We start from the raw sequence: 25991 nt of genomic DNA, 5'->3' as shown, positions 1-25991 counted from the left end.
TCTTAAGCTGACATGATTCTTGACGGGTTTTCATATCTTCAGGACGAGAGAGGAGAAACTGATGCTGACTCTTGAAAGCATAACTGCACCCCAGGCGAATCCTGTTTCACTCTAGGAACTCGCAAAAATTAGATTGAAAACTACGGGGAACGTCTGGAAGCACAGAGACTTTTAAGTTTCGTGAGTGGAGAATAGAGAGGTATATCTTTATACATAGGAATTCTTAGGGGTCATCAGTTTGCACTAGAATTAATCCCCAGTTGTTTCTGCTGGTATCAGAAGCTTTATTGAATGTCACGTAAAACTTGAGATGCTTTGATACGGTAAGAAAAACGCGCGAAAACATTCTTGGTCTAAAGTTTTAAGTGAAAGCCTTAGATTTAGTCCTGTTAACGGTGAGCTTCATCAACTCGCAAACGAAATATCGAAATATGCGGGACCATTTAGGTCCACATTTAAAGGATGGGTAGGTGTGTGGGTCTCGACCTCAGAGAACAGCGATACTGCTCAGAGGAACAACAGTGCATACTATGGTTTCATCCCACATCTGGGATGTATAGGCTGGGCCCACATGGCGAGGTGCTGAGCCCGTGGTTTTGCAACCGACGAGGAGCTGAGGTCGTGGTCTTGTAGCCTGGGGGAAGTATGTCCTCTTGGCTCGTCTTTGTGGAGTGGTCGTGCCTGTCTCACACTGGCCGTGGCAGATTACACCCGAGGTATTACAGCGGGACATGAATGGTGTAGACCCAAGGAAAACACTTGACTCATGGCGCCATAGTGCCGTTCGCCGGATGTAAGAAGTATGTGTTTCATGTATTACTTGAGAGTGAAAGTACGCATTTGCCATGCCATTATATATATATATATATATATATATATATATATATATATATATATATATATATATATATATATATATATATATATATATTCGTTGGATTTCTCCCCTCCACCCCAACATTGTGGGGATTGACGTCAGGAAATGTCCTTTCACTTCTTGGTATTTTGTTATTTCCTGCCCCAAGCTCTCGTGTGTTACGTGGGAACCATTATTAGTGAATCTAATTTATGCCTGGTCAGCTCCTGCGAGGTTGGTTTCTCTGCTCTCGAAGGGTATTGTTACGAGTATTTTGATTCTGTGCTGCTGAGAGACTTGGTGACACTGTATATAAAAAGTTTGTGCTGTTAACCTTGTTCTGTCGCAAGTAGCCCAGTTAGAGTGTGTATACAAGTTTGTGCTGTTAACCATTTTATCTACCGAGTAGCCGGTTACAGAGTCTGTCTATAAGTTTGTGCTTTTGGCCATGTTCTCTTCAGAGTAGCCTAGTTATGGTGGTTTGTATGTGTGTGTGTGTAGTAGTAGTAGTATTGTGTTTATTTTACGATACGGAGAGGGAGTTTTACACTTGTGGGGCCCCATCTCTTGAATAGCCTCTACTATTATACGACTTTTTAAGATGTTTGTACGATATCTGCAGTAACGATGCCCAAAGTCATTCTGATATATTCATCCACTGCTCTTATACTATCAAAGTACCTTCCATATCTTTAAGTTTCTTGCTTAGTTTTGTATTAATGTCCTCTGGTTGATATATCCTAGCATATTTCGAATTATTATAGAGTGTCACTGGGCTGTTTTGAAAATTTGAGGTTGTTATCAGGTCTACCCTCGCTCTTCTTTCCTTCAAGAGAGGCAGATTTAAAAGCCTTAACCTTCCCCTATGAACCAGTTCTCTGAATTGTGTTACTATCTCTGTTCCCCCCTTCTGGATCTTCTAAATTAGCTGCTTCTGCTTCTTCAGGTGGGTGCAATGACCGAACTTAAAGATACATATTCTATTTTTTGGTCCTCTGGTGTGAACAGCTTGCAAGATATTTCCTATTCACGAATGGTGTGAACAGCCTGCAAAATATTTCCCATTCCACGAACTTTGAATATTCGCGCTTCCGGTATATGTCATCAGACAGTCGGTCTCCTAACTAATGTCCTAAGTTGAGACTGTGACAACAGGTTAAGAAGGACGATGTCAACTCCCTAGTGTTTCACACACAAAGATTCCTGCAGCTCGTTTCCTTCTTGATGGCAATCATAACCGAGGCCTTCTTTCGGTGTGACCCATCCTCATTACTACATGTTTACTCGGGTTGAGCTTCACCAGTCATGTATCTGAACCCTCTTTGGAATCTACCGTGGTCCCCTTGTATGTAGATGCTGCAGTCCCAGTGACATTCACTTCCCCCCGTGGTCATCTGTAAACATATTCAGGTAGAAGGGAGTCCACACCTTGTGGCAAGTCATTCAGGTAGATTGATGGTCTCAGAGCGGAACCCTGAGGCACTCCGCTGGTAACCGTTTTGAGAAGGCTTCCCTGACCTGCTTGCTTTGTTTCCTTCCACTTTTTACGTAGTCCTCTGTCCGCTGAAGGAGTCTTTCCCGTCCGGTGATCTAGCTTCTTCATCCTCCCATTTATGTGTGTGTGCGTGTGTGTCTTTCTCTGGGCTTGCGCTTGCGCGGAGGAGGCTAAATCTTATATACCCGTGTTGGTCTTTGTTTTAGCGCGTCGTCGGTACGACCCATGGGTGTGACGGCGTGTCGTGTTCACTAGGTACCGTCGTGCTTAAGCGTCGTATCATTGTGCTCTGGAGTCGTTGACGTCGTGCTTAAGGACCACACGTTTGTGCACAAGGGTCGTACTGTTGAGCTCGAGTCGTTTCTTCGTGCTCGATGTGGTTTGCACCGTCATGATCAAAGAGTCGTTCAAGGGCTGCACCGTCATGCTGTAGGGGTTAAAAGGTCGTTCTTTGCTTGGCCTCCTCCGTGGGATCCATCCCTTCTGCGCCACATCCGACGACATGTGGCATTAATCTTTTTGTTCAGTTTTAAGTCCCTGTCTCCCCCTTACCCCCATCACAATTATGTATTTTGTGATAATGCAGCGATACGCTCCCTTGGTGTGTGTGTGTGTGTGTGTAATATATATATATATATATATATATATATATATATATATATATATATATATATATATATATATATATATATATTGTTTTATGGGTGTTTTTTAGCCTGTGAATTAGTGACGGAGTGAAACCCGTGTGTGTGTGTGTGTGTGTGTGTGTGTTTTAAGTCTTGTAGTAGAGGAAGAAATATCATAGTCTTCTTTATACAGACTTGATGGCCGTGTGTGGTGGCTAGTGTGTGACTGCCTGTTGTGTTATGTCAGAAGATTCAGGGTTGGGCCAGCTTCAAAGTGCGTAGCACATATTGAATGCATAGGCTCGTCTTGAATATGGAGAGGCCATATGGTAGCCCTAGGACTCCTTACCCTTTACTGCTTTCATGCAGTGTCCGCGAGTGTAAGGGGTTAGGCGAGCTTGGATGTGCTCGGTTCATCATGGGTAAAGTGAAGGAAGTGGGTGTAGGTTGCATGAATGATGCTGTTAAGTATCCAGTGAGGTCAACATCATTAAAGGGTTTTTATGGTTCCCGTTCTGCTCGGAGCTTTTACACGTCGAAGCCATCCTACTGACACTAGCTATTTTGAATCTGTCACCAATTTCCTGACCTACTTTATATGAGCGAATATTACGTACGTGTTTATCGTATGTTATTGTGAAGGGAAATGTGTGTGTGTGCATGTCTTTTATGTTGATGTTTGTGTTAGTGGGGTTTGTCAGCGATTGTTTGTTTGGGTATTCATGTGTGTCGTGTTTGTGTGCTTATATGTATGTGTGTGTGAGAGGGAGATAGAGCGATTTTGAGTTGCTTTGGTATTGTGTAATTGATAAGTTCTTAAAGGGGAGGGATTTGTGTGTGTGTGTGTGTGGGAGGGGGGCAGCCCTTGTTGCCATGGGCAGCTAGCGGTGCCGCCTCGTCTGACAGCACCCCCGCTAACACCTACCCACACAACTGCGTCCATCCTTAGCAATGCAACACCCACACGCCACTCTCGCCCTTAACGCTCCACCCATACGCTGCGCCATTCCCTATCACAACAGCCGCAAAGCTTCCCATCCCTCTCCCTGTATACATAGACTTCACGTATCCCTTGCCCTGCATCCACACATTACGCTCATCTCTAGCGCTGCAACCTCACGCTACACTCACTCCTAGAGCCACACCCTCACGCTACACTCATCCCGGCCGCTGCACCCTTCTCTGGCACTAAACTCAAACACAACATTTATCCCTAGCGCTACACCCACACTCCTACACTCATCCGTAGCACTACACCCACCCTCTGCACTTACACCCAGCGCTACTCCACTGCCACGCAACACCAGTCCCTAGCGTTACACCCATTTTAATTCCCGTGTAGGTTGGGGATGGAAAGGTTTTTGTCAATTCCCAGGAGACAGGGAGATAAAGAAATTTGATTTTAGGTTCTCGGTAATCGCTCGTGAGGGGGTTGGCGCATGGAAAGGGCTGAAAAAGTCCTGTGTGTGGTGGTATCAGGGTATTTGATTTCAGAGGAAGGGGTCAGGCTGTTTTATGGAGGCAAGAATATTACGGTGGCGTCACGGGTTTCGTGTTGGTTATCAGGGGGAACGTGTCTCCTGCACCCAGACCTGATTGGAAGGGTACGACGTTACCGTGGCATGCAGAGTGGAGTTAGGCAGTTTTGTAGTGCGGGCGGAGGAGGAGGAGGGAGGAGGTGGTAGGGCGGCCCCGTTGCTGGACACAGGGCCAGGTGGTCAGCCTGGGCGTACAATGGAAAGAGTTGGGTGGGGATGTGGGAGTTGGAACGGGCCCGTGACGCGTTATTTAAAATGGTGCCGCCGCCCCTCTTCCTCCTCCTAACATGGCCCCACTTGTCGTCATCCACGGGGGAAGCCTCCCTTGTTGGTGTTCCTGCCACCTACACTCGTTAACCCTTAGAGATTTTTTTTTTTTCCTTTTCTCCCACTTGTCATTATATTCTTCACGCGTGCCAGTTGTCTTCTCTCGGTTGAGGTTCCTAGCCTTACCTCCTTTCTCAGTATGATATATAAATATAGAGTTGGATAGTAGGTAGATATGTTTGGCAAGAGAAACAAGGAAGTGTGTATTTTGATATGAGGAAAGGGCTCAGCGCACCGTGCGCCTTGCAGTCGCTGATCTGAGTGAGTCACAAGCATATGTAAATGATTTCTCGTAAAAGAGTTGATGACGTTCGTGGAAGAAACGAAACTCTACACTGAACAGGTTTGGCGGTGTGAGAGGACACGATAAGAACGGTACCACCAAACGTAACACGAATCTAACCTTGGCAGGTGATAAGAAAATGTAGCATTCCACTTGTAGATACCGTCATAGTACCTCTGTATGATGCTTGGGAGACGAGGGTAAGAAAGGTGAGGTGGCAGGTTGCCCTGGTGTGTGTGTGTGTGTGTGTGTGCTCATGATGATGGCACGCTCTCGATGCTGACCGCAGTGCTGTGTTATCTGGCTGCTGACCCTGGCCATGGCTTGCCCATCACGTCAATCATCATAATGCCGGCCCGCGTTTCTGTGGAGGTGCTTTTTGACCATCCTGAATCTGTGTTGGTGTATACCACTCGCGTGGTGCACAACTAATAAACTTGTTGGATTTCATAGTCGTATTCATGGGTTATCCTTAGCCATTTTATGTATTTATTTATTCATTTTCTTTTGTGCATCTACAGACATTTCGATTCGTTAGTGGCAGACCATAGTACCATTGTTTTACCTTGCGTACTCGTACGGGTCGAAGTCTTGTATGTTGTGTATGGGAGTGACAGAATCAGCCAACGTGAGTCTGATCTTAAAAATGTTGTTTTGTTACGTGTTGGCATTACGTCCCCTGTGGCTGGAGTGAGACCAGTATTGGCGTTATCCCTCGTTTGGCAGTTGGTGTCACGTTAGCCCACAATGTACCTGTGTAGGAATTACGTCCCGTGTGGCAACAGTGGTAATGATACCGTGTGTAGGCTTCTTGACCTTGGGAACAGCTGGTCCGAGTGGCGCTTTAAACTTTGAGGTTTGTGGTTGGACAGGTTCATAGACCAGTCTGCCCCCCCCCCCCCCACTACCCCCACGTCTCTCCCCCCAATCCCTGGACTGTCCTCCAGCCTAAATCTGACCATCACTCCCCCCATCTCTCTCTCTCTCTCTCTCTCTCTCTCTCTCTCTCTCTCTCTCTCTCTCTCTCTCTCTCTCTCTCTCTCTCTCTCTCTCTCTCTCATTTCTTGGTCTTTCCCATGTGGTTATACCTCACTTCTCTCATTCAGGTGCCTCCTCGTTCCTATTTTCCAGGTACCTCACCTTTTTTTTACCTCCTCGTGGACCACATATCCCTTCGCCTCACACCGTCTTCCTCTCATTTCATTACTGCCACTCTGTCTCCATGCAGAACTTCCCATCCGTCCACCCCATACATACTTCACGCATCACAGCCCCCATCCGACCTACCCCATACATACCACACGCTTCACAGCCCCCTACATATGTATCTTACCCGCCCGCCGGTGCCTTCACCCTTCCGCCTACCTCCCACATATCCACCTTGTTACATGCCTCATCCATCCATCCTCGCATCGCCCTCCAGCTGCTTCATCTTCCTGTGCTGACATGTGTCGGGTGGGCGGGTGTCTGCACGCACGTGTGTTCATGGTGTCCCAAGTGTGCGCGTGCGTGCACGGATATGTTGTATCTTCTAGTCTGGTGGTAATGTATGGGAAAAAGTGTGTGTGCTGCGTTTTGATCACGGTTCCCGTGTTCTGTGAATGTTCGTATGTTGGAGCAGACGGGAATGCCATGGAGCGCCACCATCCCTGACCATGGCGAAGCTGGTTGTGGTTTGTCCTCTTGTTGTGGATTAGGCAGTTGTGTGTGTGTGAGAGAGAGAGAGAGAGAGAGAGAGAGAGAGAGAGAGAGAGAGAGAGAGAGAGAGAGAGAGTACAAGTGTCCCTTGTGGTTGATATAGACCTGTGTGTGCGCGCGCCGCCATGTAGGACGAGCCACGTAGACCGCCTAGGGCCGTCACACCCAGCTGAAGTTCAAGGTTACGCCAGACAGCCCTCGTCCCCAGCCGATGGTGGGACTGGGGTTCGGGTTAGTGGGGAGGAGAGGCGGCGGGAGCAGCCGGTGAGGGAGGAAGGCAGGGTATAGGGAGGGGAGAGGAGCCACCTGGGACCTGTTATGGTACTGGTATGTTGTTGGGGTTTGGTCCGACCACATCTAGTCGCCCGGGCAAAGCTTTGTTGTTTATTAGCGCCGCCCGGCCGCTGGCTCGCTCAGCTTTAGTCCTACCGTGTGAGGTGGTGTTGGTTGGCCAGTTGGACGTGGATTGTAATACACCTTAAAAAGGACAGGATTAGCTCACGGGTGTGGAGTTGAACGCGGCTAGTCCTCCACTTATTTACGATAAGCTGCTTGATTAGTAGCATCCGGCCAAGACAAATGGATTACTCCACGACTGGTGTTGAGAGGTGCAGTGATGGGCAGACGAGCTGCGCAGGTGTGTAGCTGGTATAGAGTCGGACGTATACAATTAGCCTTGCGAGAGGTAGATGTGTGACTCCTCCAGGCTCAGGTATAGTAAGTCACGGCCCCATTCCTCCACCACTCCACTCGCTCCCTGTAGGCATGCACCCGCACCACAAACCATCACATCCACCAACCTCTGTATCATGGACTGGCCTCTTGTGCCAAGGGAGGTGGACATAGCTGCCGCGGCTTTACGGGCCAAGTTTGTGTTGCCACTTGTGTTGAATTAACTCTGAACTTGTGTGTGTTCCTCTGTGGTTAGACGAGGACCACTCACGCTAGCCCACCCCCCCCTTCCCCCCATGCTTTACACCACCCTCCCTCACTCCCCCGTCGCTCCTCCAGACACACACTCTCACCCGGAAGTTTGCTGCCTGCTGATGATACCGCCGAGAATGTCAGAAATCTTGGTAGATTTTTAGGTCCTCAGTCTCGCCTTTATTTCGTTCGGTGTCGTGTTATGACGCTGGTCGTGTGTGCGGGTCGGGTTTAGTGTTAGGTGGTGTGAAAAGCAGAGGCTGCCTCCCGTTAAATTATTTAAACCCCACTGTTCTCCGTCCCCTTTCGGCGCGCTGCGGTTTTTCAGTCGCATAAATCTTTTCGAGAATGGCGAGCTGTTTTAACTGGAATCTTGAAAATGCATTTTATTTGATATATATATATATATATATATATATATATATATATATATATATATATATATATATATATATATATATATATATATATATATGTATATATATATATTGTGTGTGTGTGTGTGTGCTCATGCACTAGCTTACCTCTCCATGGCTCAACGAGTTTGCGTCAACAGCTGACAATTTGCCTCCGAGGCAAAATCCTTGCTCGGCTTTCTCAAGGGTCAGGTCAAAGGTTATGCTGTCATACTGAAAGGTCATCCGTCCTGATGAAGAGATATGAGAATAATTTTCATTTATTTCCTCTGATACTGATATGTAACAGTAATGCTCAGACCCTGCTTCATTGAGTTTCAACAATGTTTTGCGTCTGCTGTTAAAAATATGTATATATTTTGTTTTTATTAGGAATTAGATTGGAAGGTTTAATGAAACACCAGATTATTGACCCGTTTCCCATGCCCGAATCTGTAGAACTAGATATAGCATTGTATATAAACTTTAGTAAGTTTCAAGAATGTTTTAATCTTTTTTTTTTTTTTTGTCCAGATGAAAATGGAAGGTGTGATGATCAAACCGCAATGGAACCTCGTTCTGCATGCCAGAATTGGTAGAGCTAGTAACGATTTTTCTTTTTATATTCTAGTGAACGAGTAGTGGTGTCGTAACAGACCAGTATGCTGGTAACAGGAACATTATGGCGGCGGTGGTGCACTTCTCTGTCGTAATTATTATTATGGACCCCCCCCCCCCCCCGCGCTGTTGCAAGAGTGGAGGGGGCGATGTGGAGGAAGGAGGGAAGGTTTGGGGAGGGGGGTGGCCATATTGGTTCACTCTGGTACGCTTGAGTGTAAATATTTTACAGACACGTTTGCCCCGTGGCCTGAACCAAGTTCGTCTGAAAACCTCCTTGGTCTGGAACCACGTATTCGCCGTTCAGAGGTACTACGTAAAGGCGTTTTTCAATGTCGTTGATAATGGTATTTACCAAGTCGTCCTGGAGTCGATTTCTCTAGAATGGTCCGTGGATAACAAGAGGCATACTCGTACCTCCTCCGAAAGCGTTGACTTACATGAACAAGCACAACACCAGTGTGACGGGCAGTACACACTTCAGCTGAAGGTGCTCTTTCTGTTACAGCCATCGATACAGCCTCATTGAGAAGTGCCGAGCGAGCGCTCCCGCCGCCGCTTGCCTCAGTCTACAGAGCGGGGGAGCAGCGCTGATTTCCGTCATGAACAAAGAATTAGAAAACGCCAGCAAACAATGATCCAAAACACAAGAGTGTAAAAGAGAATGTGTCTGGTGGGATTTGATGTATTTTCTCGTCAGGGTTCCTGCCTGGACGATTTTCCTTCTCTTTGTAAGGTCTTTTTTTCACTTGTGTATTTGCCTCAGCCTGGCGGACGAACTGTCTGTCGCCCTCGTTTATTACCGACAGTTTTTGTCATCTGCTTAAAATTGCGCGCTTGTGTGTGTGTGTGTGGGGGGGGGGGGGGGGGGTGCGGGGTATATGCTCATATATGCAGGTGTAGACGTACATATTACGTGTTACGTAAAAACAAAATATTAGTTTTGCACGAGCAATTTTTTTTTTTTCTTTTCGATCGCAGGTTAAGAGTGGTATTGATCAAGTGTGGATCACCATTGTGGAGCTCATTGGGCCTCCCCCCCCCCTTCCCAGACGCGGCTGCCTCCATTACAACCCCCCCCCCCCCAACACACACACACACACACACACACACACGTCCCTGTCGCTCGTCTTCCCTCCCTACCCCTCCCGACTGCTGCCGTTACTGTCGCGTTGAATGTCCCGCCTTCACCATTGTCGTCTGTACCTGGAGACACCCGTGTCACCACCACAACTATATTTACCGACCAACGGAAAGCAGAGGCGCTGTCGATTGCACCAACACCATTGTTGTCCTCTTATTTTTTTTTTTCATTTTAATCGCCCATCGCGATTAGTTACTGTTGACCATCTTCATCTTTACCACGACCATCATCGTTCATCCATACCGCCGCCCCCAGCCTGTGGTCACCATCTCCACCAGTAGCGTTCGAGAGCCCCACCACGGCACCTGTAGCAATCTGTGTCCTCTGCGACTTTACCCGGACAGGAGTGAGGCTGGCTGGGGCTGGCTGGCTGGCTGGAGGTTCAAGGTTGTCTCCGGCCGGCCGAACCACTGCCCAGCCATGCCCTGCCCTACCCTACACTTGTTGCCGCTCGCCCCCAACCATAACTCTGTCTCAGATATGTGCTTATCCCGTTTGGAGTTGCCTTCTGAATCGTATGTAGCTCATTTCGTGAGCTGTTGTCATGACGTCTGGTGTTGCCTGTCTGTCAGATCTGCCGTTGTGATGCCCAGTTTATTTTTTTTTTTCCACTGTTATGTCGGATAGAGGAAGGCACCAGAAATTTATATTCTGCAGTATGCGTCTCTTGTCTTGGGGGGACGAATTTAGCCAGCGAGCGTTCTGGGCTTGACATACAGGAAGTGTATGGGTGTAGGTAGAGGGACTTCCTGCTTGATGAGGCAACATGTACTACGTGGAACAGCGGATGTATCCCCTCCGTGGTAGGGGGCAGAGGAACCTCTGCCTATTGCAAAATGCAGCTACGTTGGTGCAACGCAGTGTGAACACGGCCGGGGGGTCACGTGAGCCGCCGCCTCTGTATGTACCAGGTGTTCGACCAATTATTCATCTTTCCCCGTCTGTCATAGCACACGAGTTTTATATCCTTTTGTCTCTGGGTGTACGTCACCAGATTGGCTCATAGTGAGACAGCAGAGGTATGGTCGGGTTGAGGTAGGTTGTGGGTGAGAGTTGGCTGGCTTTTGTTAAGAGAGAACTAAGTTGGCTGGCCTTTGTTGAGCGAGATCTAAGGTGTGTGAAGATCAAGCTAGGTTCTGATAATAGGGCATTCAGGTTGAGACGAGACTTGGGTCAGTGTGTAACAGGTCCTGTTTGGTTCGCCAGAGTTTAGTGAAACGGATTGAGCGTTGGGTGAGGCGTGAGCACGGCATGTTAGAGGTGGGATGTGGTTAAGCTGAGATTGGATGCCGCTACGTTGAGGTAGAGTGTGTTGATGCTGGTATATCTTGTCTGCGATGAAGCTCTGCTTCGGCTTGGAAAGACTGATCGTTGCTAGGGTGGAGCGAAGGTGATCTAGCTCATGATAAGGATGATTTTTATCTGTGGCAAGGCTGTCTTGTGTCGTTACCAGACCGTGGCCAGACTGAGCGTGCCTTTGCCAAGAGTGATTTAACTTTGGAGTCGAATAAGTTGCAAGAAAAGTGAACTTCATCGGTCCTCCGAGTCAAGGGAATCAGGCGATCCCAAACAATTACAGGCTTGGTACAGCAACAGCGCCTGTCGTGAATGCTTATCGAATGACTGTCGAGAAGAAAGAGGACGGGAATATTTAAACTGAAGACGATCTGTGCAACTCCGGGCGAGGACGGATTTAGAGCGGCACCGTCGCATCCTCCACAACCGCCGGGCCATTGTAATAAGATCCTGGAAAGCCGTGAAGGAATTGATCGCTCCTGCTCTTATGCCTCTGGCATCACGGACAGAGGGTGCCGGGCTATGAATCTCACCTCCCCCCCCCCCTCTCTCTCGTGAATCCCACTCCGCTTTCATTTCCGCTCGGAATCACGACAAAGCTCGTTCTCGTAAAGTCAGGCATACACCTTCATTTAAAGATTGTGAGGCTGATACGATTTTATTTTTCACTGACGAATGTAGTTCTTAATCAGAAGCGTCTCTGATACCCTCTGTCAGTGCAGCCTCTCCTCCCCTCTGCCAACCAGTTGATAGAGCCGTTCTTTTTCGCCCCTTTAGTTTCCTCACATTCGACTTTTTTTTTTTTCATTATTCTGCTTCTAGTTCTCCGATTCCATCTCGTCGCTCTCAGCCCATGCCATCTTCTGGCTTTGCCTTGTGCAAGCTCTTCCGATTACTCCCACTCCACACCTGGACAAGGGCCCAGATGGCATACCTCCTCGAGTCCTAAGAGTGTCCCTCATGAGCTTGCACCGACCCTTGCTCCCCCGTTTCGTGTGATATTCCATGAAATGTACCTCAGAGGGAATAACTCGCCAATTAGTACGCTGGATATCAATCATTGGACATTAGCAGCAACTGCAATTTACCGTACGTTGCCGATTGACACCAGCTTTGGCGATCTCGTCGGCTTGAAACCTGCAAGAGAAAGGAAGAAGATGCATCCAGCAGGTGTTCCAGTGGAACAGCGTGACGCTCACTGAGGAAAAGACTCGAACACCCTCCGCCACGGGAGGAACTAATAAGTCAGGCCACTTACCGGAGACAAAAGGGGGGGCAAAAATATAAGAAAATAGCCATAACTGACGTCATAAGTTTGGGCGCCATCATACCGGATGATGATGATGATGACTTTATCCTGGAATGGTGCGAGGGAACGAACTTGCAGAGGTTGGAAGTTGAGAACGCTCGAAGCAGAGAAAATGAGGAGGAAGACCAGCAGCGATACACTTTATACAAAAGTCAAGCCCCCAACTCGGAATGCGCTGCTGTTGTATGTATACGGCATACGGAGACAGATATTTTGCGGAGTGGTTGATGAATGTAGCTGTCTGTTGTGTGGACGGTGTGTGAAGGAGTATGAATGGTATGTTTATAGCAGGTGTGTGTGTTTGTGTGTATGTGTGTGTGTGTGTGTGTGTGTGTGTGTGTGTGTGTGTGTGTGTGTGTGATCAGTGTTTCTTTGTTACGGGGAGAGAGTAATACATTCGTTTTGCAGTGCCTCCTAACCTTGTGTGTGTATATATATATATATATATATATATATATATATATATATATATATATATATATACTGCTTCCCGCCTTCTCTTGGTCACCACTGCGGTCCTCCCTGGACATGTTGTGTGTTCTGTATCCTCTCCGTCGCCACAGCTCACATTCACTGGATGGGTGGGAATGTGTACGACGAACTCGCCGTGTTCGTGCGGCAAAAATCAAAACCGAATCACCACATGGGTCATGGTGCTGCTGCTGTTGCACTCGCCCCTTCATCGATGCTTCATTCATCCCTCGCGTCCTATTACTTTTTTTTTTTTTTTTGCTCGGGTCCTCTCTTTCCCTTTCTCTCCCCTCTCCACGTTGAATTTAGTGTCTCTACCTCACCGGAACCAGTTCATGCACATTTTTGCTCCCATCCCTGTTCTTGGAATTTGACCTGTCGTTCACCTTACCTTGTTTTACCAGCATCTCTTTATATGTTTTATTCTAATCTCTTTTGTATGTGGCCTCTTAAGCCCAGCCTTTCCAGCTGCACCGTCCTGTATACACTGTTTTCCATGAGCCAGGATAAAGTGGTAGTTATAATACTCACAAACGTGGACAGAAAATGAAGGAAAGATAAGCTCCAACACTCGACACTCCTTGTCTTGATCACCCCTGTGTGTGTGTGTGTGTGTGTGTGTGTGTGTGTGTGTGTGTGTGTGTGTGCGTGAGAGAAGATTCACAAAGAGATGCTAAGCCTGGCAGGGGCCCCTTGTCAGTAACACCTCGTCCTGAGCCCACATTGAGTGCTTTTGCCTACCACATCCCACAAGGAACAACCTGACGAAGTAAAATGCTGCTCCAGATCAGCATTAGCTAAGCACCAATAATTTTGGGAGAGTACTGTTAAGTAGAACACTATTGGGTTCTCGAGGGACCCGTGTGGAGAGAGAGTGTGTGAAAGCATAAAAGTGTTGTGGGAGTGAGGCAGGCTTTATGTTAAGAGCTTTCTTTTTTTTTTTTTTTTTTTTTTTTTTTTTTTGTTTACATGCATGCATTTTAACTTCTATTCTGGTTCTCTCTCTCTCTCTCTCTCTCTCTCTCTCTCTCTCTCTCTCTCTCTCTCTCTCTCTCTCTCTCTCTCTCTCACACAGGAAGAGTGTCTTGCGAGCTTGCACGTGCAAGCATAAGTCGAATCGTCTCGTGGCAAGTTTACGTCACTTGCTTGTTGGTTAGACTTCTCCTAGCAGAGTTGGCGGGTATACTGGTGCATTGCTCCGTGTGATGAGAATTTCTTAAAGTGGAGTTGGAGAAGCCAGTGTGTATCACTGAAGGAGAGGGAGGGAGTGTTTGTGTATATATATATATATTTTCCTGAGTCCACGGGGAAAATGAAACACGATAAGTTCCCAAGTGCACTTTCGTGTAATAATCACATCATCAGGGGAGATACAAGAGAGAAATATAACAGTCAGTTGATATACATCGAAGAGACGAAGCTAGGACGCCATTTGGTAAACATGCGATTGTCTAAATGGCGGCCTAGCTTCGTCTCTTCGATGTATATCAACTGACTGTTATATTTCTCTCTTGTGTCTCCCCTGATGATATGATTAAATGCTATTTAGCTGGTTCAGTCCTGATGTAGAGGATATGTAGATATTTGTGTGTAGCTCAGGGCTTATTTGTGTTTACACTCTTGAGCGCGACGGTAGAACATACTGACCTTTGACCTGACCCTTTAAGGTCGGGTTTTCATGACTCGAGGGACGACACCGCCGTGCTCAAGAGGTCGGTCATACCGTCGGCCGTGCAGTTTTGTGCTGAAGGAGTTTTAGACGAAGACATCAGAGGATTATAAGAGGATTATGACATAGTTCAGGAGGAGAAGAGTGTAGACGTTAACCATGTTGAGCCCCAGTAAATTCCTTACGGTGTCCAGTGCGAGTCAAGGGCACGCTCACTCCGGCTCAACAACGCCAACCTCTACACAACTGCGCACTTCACTCTCCTCGTCCAGCAGTTACCAACGTCACCCCCGCGCACGCGCACACACACACATACACATACACATACACACACACACACACACACACCCACCTCGCTCCTCATCATCTTGAATGGAGAAAAAAAAAAAGATAATTCCTCCCAGACTCACGCTCGGGAGAAATGAGTTCATTTTGAAGACGAAGAGGGTAAAGCAATATGATGATAGAGAGGGGAAGATGGAAAAAAAACGGGAGGCGAGCAAGCCACACCGTGTGAACCATGAAAAGGTGAAGAGGGCGTCCCGATACAGGCTAGTTGTGATCCCTGGCGGGCGAGGAGAGGGTTATGGCGGCTCTCAAAAGGGAGAGGCAGAAAAAAAAGAGAGAGAGAGTAATGAGTGTAAGAGGATTGTGGCAAGACCTGCTCGCGCCTAACAGTGTTGACCACAAAGGACGTGCTGCTGTCACGCCAGAGGGAAGGGGGCAGGCAGGACCAAGATGGGGAGGGGTTTGGGTGTATATGAAGTGACATGCACAGGGTTGTTGGGGATGCGAGTGATGGAAGCCAGTGTGCACAACCATCGTTTATGAACCCCGTAGGCACGGTGATGGTCTGGCCTTTGAATCGGCTCCCTAAGGGGTTAGGTCAGAGGTTGGTGGGCCATCGTGCTTAAAGAGCTCCACCAGCGTATGTCACGGTTTAAGGATAATGTTTGGCCTAAGGGAAGGAAAATTTAAAGTACTGAGAGCGCCTTTACCTTTTATTTATTATTGTTTTATTCAGCTCTAGATAAGACTTTCTTTGAGAGAGCACGTATTTCAAAACCATGTATCTTCCTGTCGTGCAGATGATGACATGGAAGTAAGTGAATGATGTCCTCACGAAAGGAAAATGACCAGAGAAGTTGAGCAAGATATGATCCGCGGGAGATGGTGTGTTCCCTTCGCCCAGCAAGACGCCGTGTGCCTGGCAGTGTGTCTGGGGATGGGCTTCCCGGGTAGCAGTGAAGGATGTCACTGGATACCTACAGTGATGCTGCTTGCGGTGATGATGATGGTTTGCTTGACGTAACGTGTGTGTGTGGGTGTGGCGAAGAGCTTCCTGCAGCTCCTCTTTTCAGGTTGTCAATTGTCGTGCACGACTCGTCCTTATTTTTGGTTTGGATCGTCATTATGGCGTATATTTTCCTCTCAACTTCTGTCACATTCTCCCTTTATACACACACACACACACACACACACACACACACACACACACACACACACACGAATGTGGTTGCGTGCGCACGCGCTACTCAAGATGCATATCCCTTCCGCTCTGCCGAGCTTGTCTTGATGACTATTAATCACACGAGCAGGATTTGCGGGAGGCGGGCGGACGGACGGGTGAGGCGAGCATTCATAGCCACGCATAATGATGCAATGCACCTTGCTGGAAGCGGTCCAGTTTCCTTATGGTCGCCGACAGCCATTTCCCCAGACGGAATAAGACGTGAAATTGTCGATTCAAGCGATGAGAATTACGCTATAGATAGATGTACGTTCTCCAAGACAGGATATTTATAATTTGATAAATACGGTGTCTTTGAGGTGCATTTTATCCCCGAAAGGTTTGGTTCGAAGGATTTTAGGTTCTTAGTTCTTGTACCGTCGAGTGAGATTCGCTGTATTTTTGATTGCTTTAGCACAGAACTTATAAAGTTCCCCTTGGGAATAACATGGGCCGTGCATTTACATAAAGTCTTAACATTTTGAGTGGCTTCTCCGGAGGGGCCTCGGATTGTAAAGTTTAAGTACGTTACCGCGAGTAGGTAAGGGTAATCCCACGTCCTCTAGCTTGTGTACTTGTTCTTTGATGGGACTTGGTGCCCGAAGTTCGACACACACACACACACACACACACACACACACACACACACACACACACATAAACCTTTTTTTTTGCGGTCGACGTCTGTTTGAAATTGGCTTTGAGGTGTAGTTGTTTTGTCGAAGACGTGGTCATGACATCATACTACAAAGAAAGCTTTTATTCCCTTTTTTTCCCCCCACCCATTAGGGAAAGAAGGTCAGAAGGGAGGAGAGTAAGAGATGTGATGAGGGACAGCTTACCACATACTGCCCCCCTTGAGCTCAAAAGGTACGAACCTTAGGCACGATAACTTTAAGACTTTGAAGTGACCTTACTTGTTGGAATCTTCTATCATTGTCACTGTACATTATGTGCTCTCTCTCTCTCTCTCTCTCTCTCTCTCTCTCTCTCTCTCTCTCTCTCTCTCTCTCTCTTTACCCCTTTTTTCACTCCGTTGAAATTCAGTCATCTTTTTATTCTGCTTTGTCATCGTCATTGTTTCGGGTACCGTGTTGACCTTGCATTTCATATGTAATGGTGTCTTGCTGCGCTGTTGCTGGGAGACCAGGTCTGCCATTATTTATAGCTGGGCAAGCAAGCAAGCAAGCGAGCAAGCAGGCAGGCAGTCAATCCCAGGCTGTCACACCGTGGCCCCCACTGACTCAAGCACAGCTTCGCCCGTGCTTTCATGACTCCTACTCCCCTCCTCCCTCTTAGGTTTACTTCAGACGCCCCCAAGGTTGGTGCTTGGTTACCCCCAGGTTCTCTTCGGTTCCCTCTCCCCTCCTTAGGATTTGTGCTTGATTGTCCCCCAGGTCCCCCTTCATGCAGTCCCCACCACACATCGTCACGTACCCCCCACCCCCACCCTCCATCTTCCTGAATCTGCCAAGCATCTCTTCTCCAGACTAACGAGAGAGAGAGAGAGAGAGAGAGAGAGAGAGAGAGAGAGAGAGAGAGAGAGAGAGACGTACTGAGTAACACTAATTATAAGTTAAAAGATGGTGAACAGTGCTGTACAGCTCTTAGGGTCGTATTCCCCAAATGTTACACACACTGTGAGTGACACCTTAAGCAGACGTGTGTTGGGCGTCGTTTACTGACATGCTGTAAATACAGCACCACCGCTGCCATCACTACCAGGCTGCTGCTGCCGCCGCCCTCCACCACCACCACCACCTCACTCCCTCCATTACCACTACCGCTACCGCTGCATCATCCACCACCACACTGCTGTCGTCTCCACCATACCACCAACACACTGCTGCCGTCCTCAGCACCACCACCTTACGCCCTCCATTACCACTGCCGCCACACCGCCACCGCTGCATCATCCACCACCAGCACACTGCTGCCGTCCCCACTACACCACCACCACCATCACGACAACCAGCACACTGTCAGACCCATCACGACTCCCACCAGCACACACTGCCGCCGCCGCCACAACCAAACACCACCACCACCACCTCCACAAGCCACCAACTAACCCCCTTCTCCCCCCACACACTCCTCCAAACCACGACCACTTCCACAATGCCGCCAACACACTGCCGCGCCCACTACACTAACACCAGCATTAGCTCACTCCTGCCACCACCATCGCTGCCGCACCCGCTTGTGTGCGTGTGGGGGGAAATGTGGGTACTGAGGACTCTTGCCTACAGCGGTGAAAGGGGCTAGGTAGCCAAATCCCCCCAACCCCCGCCTCCTCCTCCACCACCACCACCAGCAGCAGTATAGCCAGAGCCCTTGCTTCCCCCACCACCATCATCCCGAACAGCTTTGCTAGATCCACCACCATTATCCCCAACAGCTTAGCTTGATCCCCTTGCTTCCTCCGCCACCACCATTATCCCCAGCAGCTTAGCATGATCCCCTGCTGCCTCCATCACCACCACCACCATCATCCCCAACAGCTTAGCCAGAGACCCAGCCATCACCCCCAACACCATATGTAGCATCTTAGCAAGATCCCCACCTTCTCCGGCAGCTTAGCCAGAACCCCACCATCTCCAGCAGCTTAGCCAGATCCTTTGTTTGCAAGTTTTTTATTCCCCGCGTCTCATGTATGCTTGCCGTTATTGCACTTAAGCTTGTTTGCCTTATTTGCTGTGTGTTGTATTCAGCTTGGCGGCCGGCTGATTCTCTGCATCCTTAATGCACGGATAACCACATGAGCACGACTCCAGGACAGGCCAGGCATACCACAGGTTCTTGCTGTAGTGCTCGGAGGGGGTCGTACCGTCGTGCTTGAACAATCGCACCGTCGTGCTCAAGGGCTCTCGCCGCCGCGCTGAAGGATCGTACCTTCTCCCGAGAGGATCGTATCGTCGTGCTGAAGTATCGCACTGTCGTGCTTAATGATCGTGTCGTCGTCCCCCCCCCCTAGAGGATCGTAACATCGAGCTGAAATATCGTACTTTGGTGTTGAAGGATTTCACCTTCGTCCTGCAGGATCTGCACTGTCGTGCTGAAGGATTGCACCTGCGTGCCATTGGGGACAGGCCGTCCACGTAGCAAATTTGTTTCCGGGCGCACCATATAGGGAAGGGGGAGGGGGGGAGGTAGTGAGTGGGTGGGTCTGGTGGACGGACCAGCCAGGTGCCCCGCCGCGTGCGTGTGTGTGTGTGTGTGTGTGTGTGTGGCGTCGTACACATTCATTCATCCTGACGCTCCTCATACGTAACACACCCACACCCGTGTCACCTTTCACACTTCCTGTGCTACTGCTCCCATTTACGTACCTCCCACGTGTTAACCTTTCCTTCTCCAAGCCTCGAATTACTTTGTGTTCCCCCCTCACACAAATTAGCTTTCATTTCTTCAGGTTGGCTTTCATTGTACTCGTTATTCCCATTGTACTCTCTCACTCGTCTCGGGAACCTGCTGCCCGTTTTACCGTGTGTTTTGATATTTTGAAGTCTGTGTGCGTTTTCTTTTTGTGGACGAGGATTATGATAGGGTGGGGCGGGGTGTGAGGTGTGGACCAGCCATAGTGAGGGATGAGGTTCGTATGAGTGGGCGGGCCACAGGAAAGGGTGAGGGGGTACTTGTGAGGTGTCGGCGAGCCACAGGGCGGAGTGAGGTCCATGTGAACCGTGGGCGAGTCACAGTGCTGGGAGAGTTCCGTGGGCGAGCCACAGGGCGTGGAGAGGTCCATGTGAGGCGAGGGCAAGCCACAGGGCGGGATGAGGTCCGTGTGAGATGTGGGCGAGGTCTGTGTGAGGTGCGCTGTGCCATCCGTAGGAGCTCGCTGTTGGCGATGTGACTACGTTTGGCACGTCTCTCTCTCTCTCTCTCTCTCTCTCTCTCTCTCTCTCTCTCTCTCTCTCTCTCTCTCTCTCTCTCTCTCTCTCTCTCGTGTTGGTGTCTGTCTGCCACCACGTCTTCACTCTCCATCATTGCTTCGCCTGTCCGGGCCATCCTTACCCTCCCAGACTGTTATTTTCTCCTGCACCTTTCCTCTGGTATATAACCTTTCGCTCACCCCCGGACCATTCGCTTAGTTAACGACGTAAAGTGTCTGGTATCTGAGACAGTCCATCAGGTGGTACCGAGTCGTAATGGAAGTAATTTGTTGGGTGGTAATGTGTTGCGCAGCGTGCTGGTGAAGTTGATGGCTTGGAGAGGTGGGTGATGGGGTGGCGGGGAGGCGGGCGTGAGGCATTACTGACACGGAAGGAGGTCGGCTTGGTGGCCGCCCGGTCATTGCTCTCCTCCACACACCTTTCTCGAACACCTTCCCGTGTATGACACATGCATATGGAAACCCTCCAGTACCATGTGTACGTTGTACATGTCCTTGGAGACTTTCTAGTACCTGGCACACGTCACACACGTCCCTGGAGACCCTTCAGTACCTGGCACACGTCCTTAGAGAGCCTCCTTTCCCTAGCACGCTTCACCCGCGTCCCTGGAGACTTTCCAGCGTTAGGCGAGTCACACACGTCCCTGGAGACCTTCCTGTACTTGATGCACGTTACACACGTCTTTAGAGTCCATCCGGTATCAGGCACACTCCACACACGTCCCTAGAGACCCCTCCCCCTAGTGCCTGGTACGCCACACACAGACTTTGAGGCGTTCTAGGACGTGTGATACGCCACATCTCCACGCCTATTGTCATAACAGCTTCCCTCCCTTGTTTGCTTCCCAGATTTATGGGTTTCAGTAAGCTGTTGGGATCCATGCAGCCTTCCACCTACACTCATCTCTCCTTTCCAATTTCCAGCTTCGGGTCCTGCCTACTGCGATACGCAGGAAAACGAGTATATCATTCTTTCGTGCCCCCTGTCCTCTCATGATAATTTCAAGTGTTTATGTGCTTGCGCGTACCTTTATCAAGGCCGAACTTTAGCACACGAAAGCCCCAAGGAATTGTACGCATGCACTTGAGAATTCAGGTTTAGAGTATCGCTTATTGGCCTTGAAGGACGTTCTGAGGCCACTAGGTGCTACTCTAGTCTTATATAAGCTTATACTTATTTCGCTTATACTTATTTCTCAAGAATGGGTTCTGAAAGATTAAAATGACCGTAGTGTAATTTTTTTTTAATAAAAGCCACTTTACACCCGTGCAGAGCTGGATATACTCGCTGTTAATGTGTTTGTGTGTATTTCATCACCGTAAAAGTTTTCTCTTTGTGGGTCATTTAGTTGTGTTGAAGACAAAAAAAAAAAAATATTGAAAATCGCATGTCGAATTTCATCATTGCTTGGTGTGGAAGTAAGTTTGTTGGAAAGGACTTTTCTAATGATTTTTTTTTTTTTAGGATGACACGAAACATCCAAAGGAGGGAGGGTAGGGGAGAAATAGCATCATAGGGTTTTATAATGAAAATCTTACGCGAGTGTTCTCGAAGATGGTACAGTGTGACCAGATGCTCTATTATTTGGCATGGCTGAGAAGGTTGGTGTGTGTTTGTGTGTGTGTGGGGGGGGGGGTTCTTGTCGTCAGGGTTCTATTTTCCCTTCCACCTTGGAAGGTTGGGGGGGGGGGGGGAAGGCAACCACCGTGTTCCCTTCTATCAGTCAGGATAATGGAGTCATGTTTTGGTTGAAGCCGCCCCCAATGACGTCGTGAATAAGTTCTCCTCGGGACACACACACACACACACACACACACTTTCAGGGATATTAGAATGAGAAATCTTTCGTCATTCCCTGGCTCGTGCTTGTCCCGGGCTCTTGTCTTACACTTTAGACCACAAAAGTGAATCATTTTTATTCGTACGTGTGGTCAGTGGGTAGGGAGTCGGGTCCGTCCGCTTCCGATCCTCTGACGTGAGGGGGGAACACTTCCTTGGGATTACCCAGCCGTATTAGTAGTGTGGTGTTGAGCATCGCGTTTGAGTTGTTCGTCAATTTTGTTGTGAGGGTTTGGGGCTGCATTTCCCTTTTTTTTTGGGGGGGGGGGCAGCAATTTTAAATCTCTCAGGGCTGCTGAGGTCGGAGTTCATGTCATCTTGACGAAGAGTCGGACCGTCGTGCTCAAGGGGTTAATATCTTCCTAATACATATATATATATATATATATATATATATATATATATATATGTTGATGAACACCAGTGCTGTCGGCTTTTAAGATATTATACTTTATAAGTAGTAAATGTTTTGTGATATCTGTTGTTCTTGTATAGTTTCACCTTTATTTTTTTTTATACTTTTCTCCATTTCCCGCGTTAGCGAGGTAGCGTTAAGAACAGAGGACAGAGCCTTTAAGGGAAATTGTCTCTTAGCCCCCTTCTCTGTTCCTTCTGTTGGAGATTTTAAAACGAGAGGGGAGGATTTCCAGCCCCTTGCTCCCTCCCCATTTAGTCATCATCTACGACAGGCAGGGAATACGTGGGAATATATATATATATATATATATATATATATATATATATATATATATATATATATATATATATATATATATATATATATAATTGGGATCCCTAATTCTTCTCGACAGTCGAATAGTGCCATTGATCTGCTGCATTGAGAACCATATATAGAAAAATCTCTTATCCATGCAAGGTGTTAGCTGATGAATATATGGATCATGGGGAGTATAATCTTACATACGATATCGTGACATAATAATCTCGGTGGAAGTTACTGACGCTGTTAATCATGCCAGAGGAAGGTGGGCGGTGGGTGGTGACGTCGAAGTGTAGGAGCCTGCCGCGCCGCCAGCAGCGTTGCTGCTTTGGTGATCTTGCCAAGTGCAGTATGTCTTCTCGCCGCCCCAGGTGACTGGGGACAGACACACACACGGAATACGGACGATATCGATGGTCAGCGAAAGCATTTCTTATCCAACCAGAACCGTGGCGATGTGAAAGACTTGCTCGTAGTGGTCGGATAGATTAGTAAGAACAGAGGGTTAGCGTGACTTTGTGAAGCACATGCACGTTGGCAGTCACGGAGGGACGGGGTAACATCGACTCTTGTGAAAAAGCTGGCTTATTACTGAAGGGTTTTATTAACAAGTCATGATCAGAGTGCATGAGTGCTGGAGACGTGACTCCTTATCCTGGTTAGGAGGACACGAAGAAGGGGTGTGTGTGTGTGTGTGGCAGTCAGCGCCAAGGACGATGTCGGGCGGTTGTGTTGGTATGATGGAGGCGGGGGAGCGTTGCGGGTAATGCGTGCACGCCTCCCAAACTTACGACGTAACCGCCTGATTTTGTCACTGGCAAGCCAGCCATATTTTCAGGGTAATACTGCAGGCACCCTCCGTATGCGGCTTTATCAGGCACCATGTCCCCCCATCCTCGGCTGTTTTCTCAGCAGTCAGTCAATTGTGTACAGTCTCTCGTCAGTCCTTTGTCCCGTGATATTGCCAGTGAGTTTCTCGTCATAACACTGGTGGTGGTGATGGGTCCCGGGCGTGCCCAGCCTGCTGCTGCTGCTCCCCCCCAGCACGGCTGGCTGGCTCCGCTCGACCTGAATGGTAGGTTGAGGAGGCCAGGCTCTCCGCCCACGCGGGGGCCCCTCGCACAACTGATCATCCTACGCCAACTCCTCCGCTCGCTCTCCTCTCGCCACAGGCTAAATCAAGTAACTTCCTTTTATTATTGTGAATTTGGTAACTTTTTTTTGTCTCTGGGTATTCCTTGTACGCTCATTCGTCACTTGGTTCCCAAGTTAGGGCTGAGGCATTTATATTAATACTATTCCTTAACGTCTTTCAGTCATCACACATCGTGCATCCATGGAATGTTTCTCAGTCGCTGCGTCACTAATGCAAGTGTCAAGAGCGAGTGTGTAGGTTTTATAAGTACGCCATTGACATTTCACTGTGAACAAATCCTGGGGTGTTGTTGGCTGTATTTTACTTCATTTGATGTCATTCTTCTACTTACGATGATGATTTGAAACTGTATATATAATTTTCCGGGCCCTTGCGTTTGTAATAACAGTATGACGGGATTGATGAAAACAAAGAAGATTGGTCACCCCCTGGCGTGCCTCTATTGGGAGCGTAGAGCCGCTCTGCCTTTCGCGCCTCCGCCTCTGACGTCATTATGTTGCCATGACGACCCACTCTCTAGGCCACAACGACAGAATGTTGTGGAGCGCGGCGTGATCGATACGCCCCAAAATGGAGAGAGGTCGCTATTTAGAAGACATTATTGATACTGCAAACATATATTGAACTTTATTGTGTGGTATTTTAAAAGCACGCAGTTACATGCTTCAGTAGACGTAAAAGCTAATCTAGATCGTTTATATATGCGTTGTGAAGTGGGCCTGGCGTCGCTTCCATTAGTTGGGATTTTCTTTTTCCGCAAAATCGACAATTGAAATATTGCCTGATGAAAGATTTCCTTTTGTCATTAGTTGCTGTTGTATGATGTTAAAAATGAACATTATGCATTTCATATGGATAGTCACGAAATTCTGATGGCTGCCAGGTAGCATTGGACGTGATTATTCATAGCTGCAGCTTTTGTTTTTGTTCTAAGTTTAGGGAACGGTGATGTTGAGTCGTATTATTTGAGATAGAATGACCTAGGTGGACAACGGCTTGTCGAATTGTACGGCCATTTAATGTGTAAGGAGATTTGTAGACGTTATGAAATTTTAGTCTTTTAATTAAGACGAAGGACTATGACATAGCTCCCGTATATTGGACGTAAGAGGGAATTTCTTAAGAAACTATATTCAGAATTGTCTGTAGTGACCATCTCAAGAGCATCATTTAAAACATGATCGCTTAAGGAAATATAACTACCTTGGAATGTTTGTGATCACGGTTGTACATAAGTCATTCTCTGACGGAGGATAATTAAGTTCAAAGTAGTAGATAGCGATAGTCTGAATCGTCATTGAAGACACGTTGATTATGGTCCTTCTAATATGTGTGAAGTCCGACGCTGTCCAGTTTTAGAGAGATGATAGTATATTTGTTAGGTATGAAACTGTGCTTTCCATTTGGGGCCATGTAGTGTTTACTGCTACCCCAGGTATTTTTGATAACATTTACGGATGACACGGAAAGTAATGGATAAAACAATCGTAACTTTCGTAGCTCTTACATTTCATATTTATTTTTTTAAGGTGAACAAATACTTGGCAGAATCTATTCATATTTAACCATTTCGTCGTGTAGATTAGATATCATTGAAAGTGATAATGTTAACCCCAAGCCTCTCAACCGTGTTTTTAGCCTCAAAATATAACCAACATTATTATTATTATTATTATTATTATTATTATTATTATTATTATTATTACTCGTACTATTCGTCATTGCCCGCGTTAACGAGGTAGCGTTAAGAACAGAGGACTGAACCTTTGAGGGAATATCCTCACTTGGCCCCCTTCTCTGTTCTTCCTTTTAGAAATTAAAAACGAGAGGGGAGGATTTCCCTCCCCCCGCTTTCTCCCCATTTAGTCGCCTACGACACGCAGGGAATACGTGGGAAGTGTTTTGTTCCCTATCCCTAGGGATTGTTGTTGTTATTATAATTTATTATTATTATTATTATTATTATTATTATTATTATTATTATTATTTGCGTGTGTGGACGTATGTATATACATGTGTATGGGGGGGGGGGGTTGGGCCATTTCTTTCGTCTGTTTCCTTGCGCTACCTCGCAAACGCGGGAGACAGCGACAAAGTAAAAAAAAAAAAAAAAAAAAAATTATTATTATTATTATTATTATTATTATTATTACTGCGTAATCCTGAGGACCTCTTCTCGTGAGGCTTTCACAGATTTTTGGCCGCACTAGTGGGAAGATTCTT

The 25991-nt window shown here is 47.6% G+C and overlaps 1 protein-coding gene across 9 annotated transcripts in view; it reads left to right on the top strand.

The window, feature by feature from the left end:
- The window catches only part of upSET (SET domain-containing protein upSET), a 145333-nt gene that overhangs the window by 20569 nt on the left and 98773 nt on the right, over positions 1–25991 (top strand). Inside the window, exon 1 of one of the 9 annotated variants that reach the window (XM_071682975.1) lies at positions 7314–7460. The exons of 7 other annotated variants lie outside the window; for them this stretch is intronic. The gene's annotated coding sequence lies outside the window, so the exon portion shown is untranslated. Of the gene's footprint in view, positions 1–7313; positions 7461–23640; positions 23795–25991 lie in introns of those variants that run through there. One more of the 9 variants, XM_071682974.1, reaches the window with a different exon arrangement.

The sequence above is a fragment of the Panulirus ornatus genome, chromosome 35, assembly GCF_036320965.1.
Source record: "Panulirus ornatus isolate Po-2019 chromosome 35, ASM3632096v1, whole genome shotgun sequence".
Classification (NCBI taxonomy): domain Eukaryota; kingdom Metazoa; phylum Arthropoda; class Malacostraca; order Decapoda; family Palinuridae; genus Panulirus; species Panulirus ornatus.
Note: the sequence above shows the minus strand (reverse complement) of the source record. Positions and strands in the feature narration are given on the sequence as shown.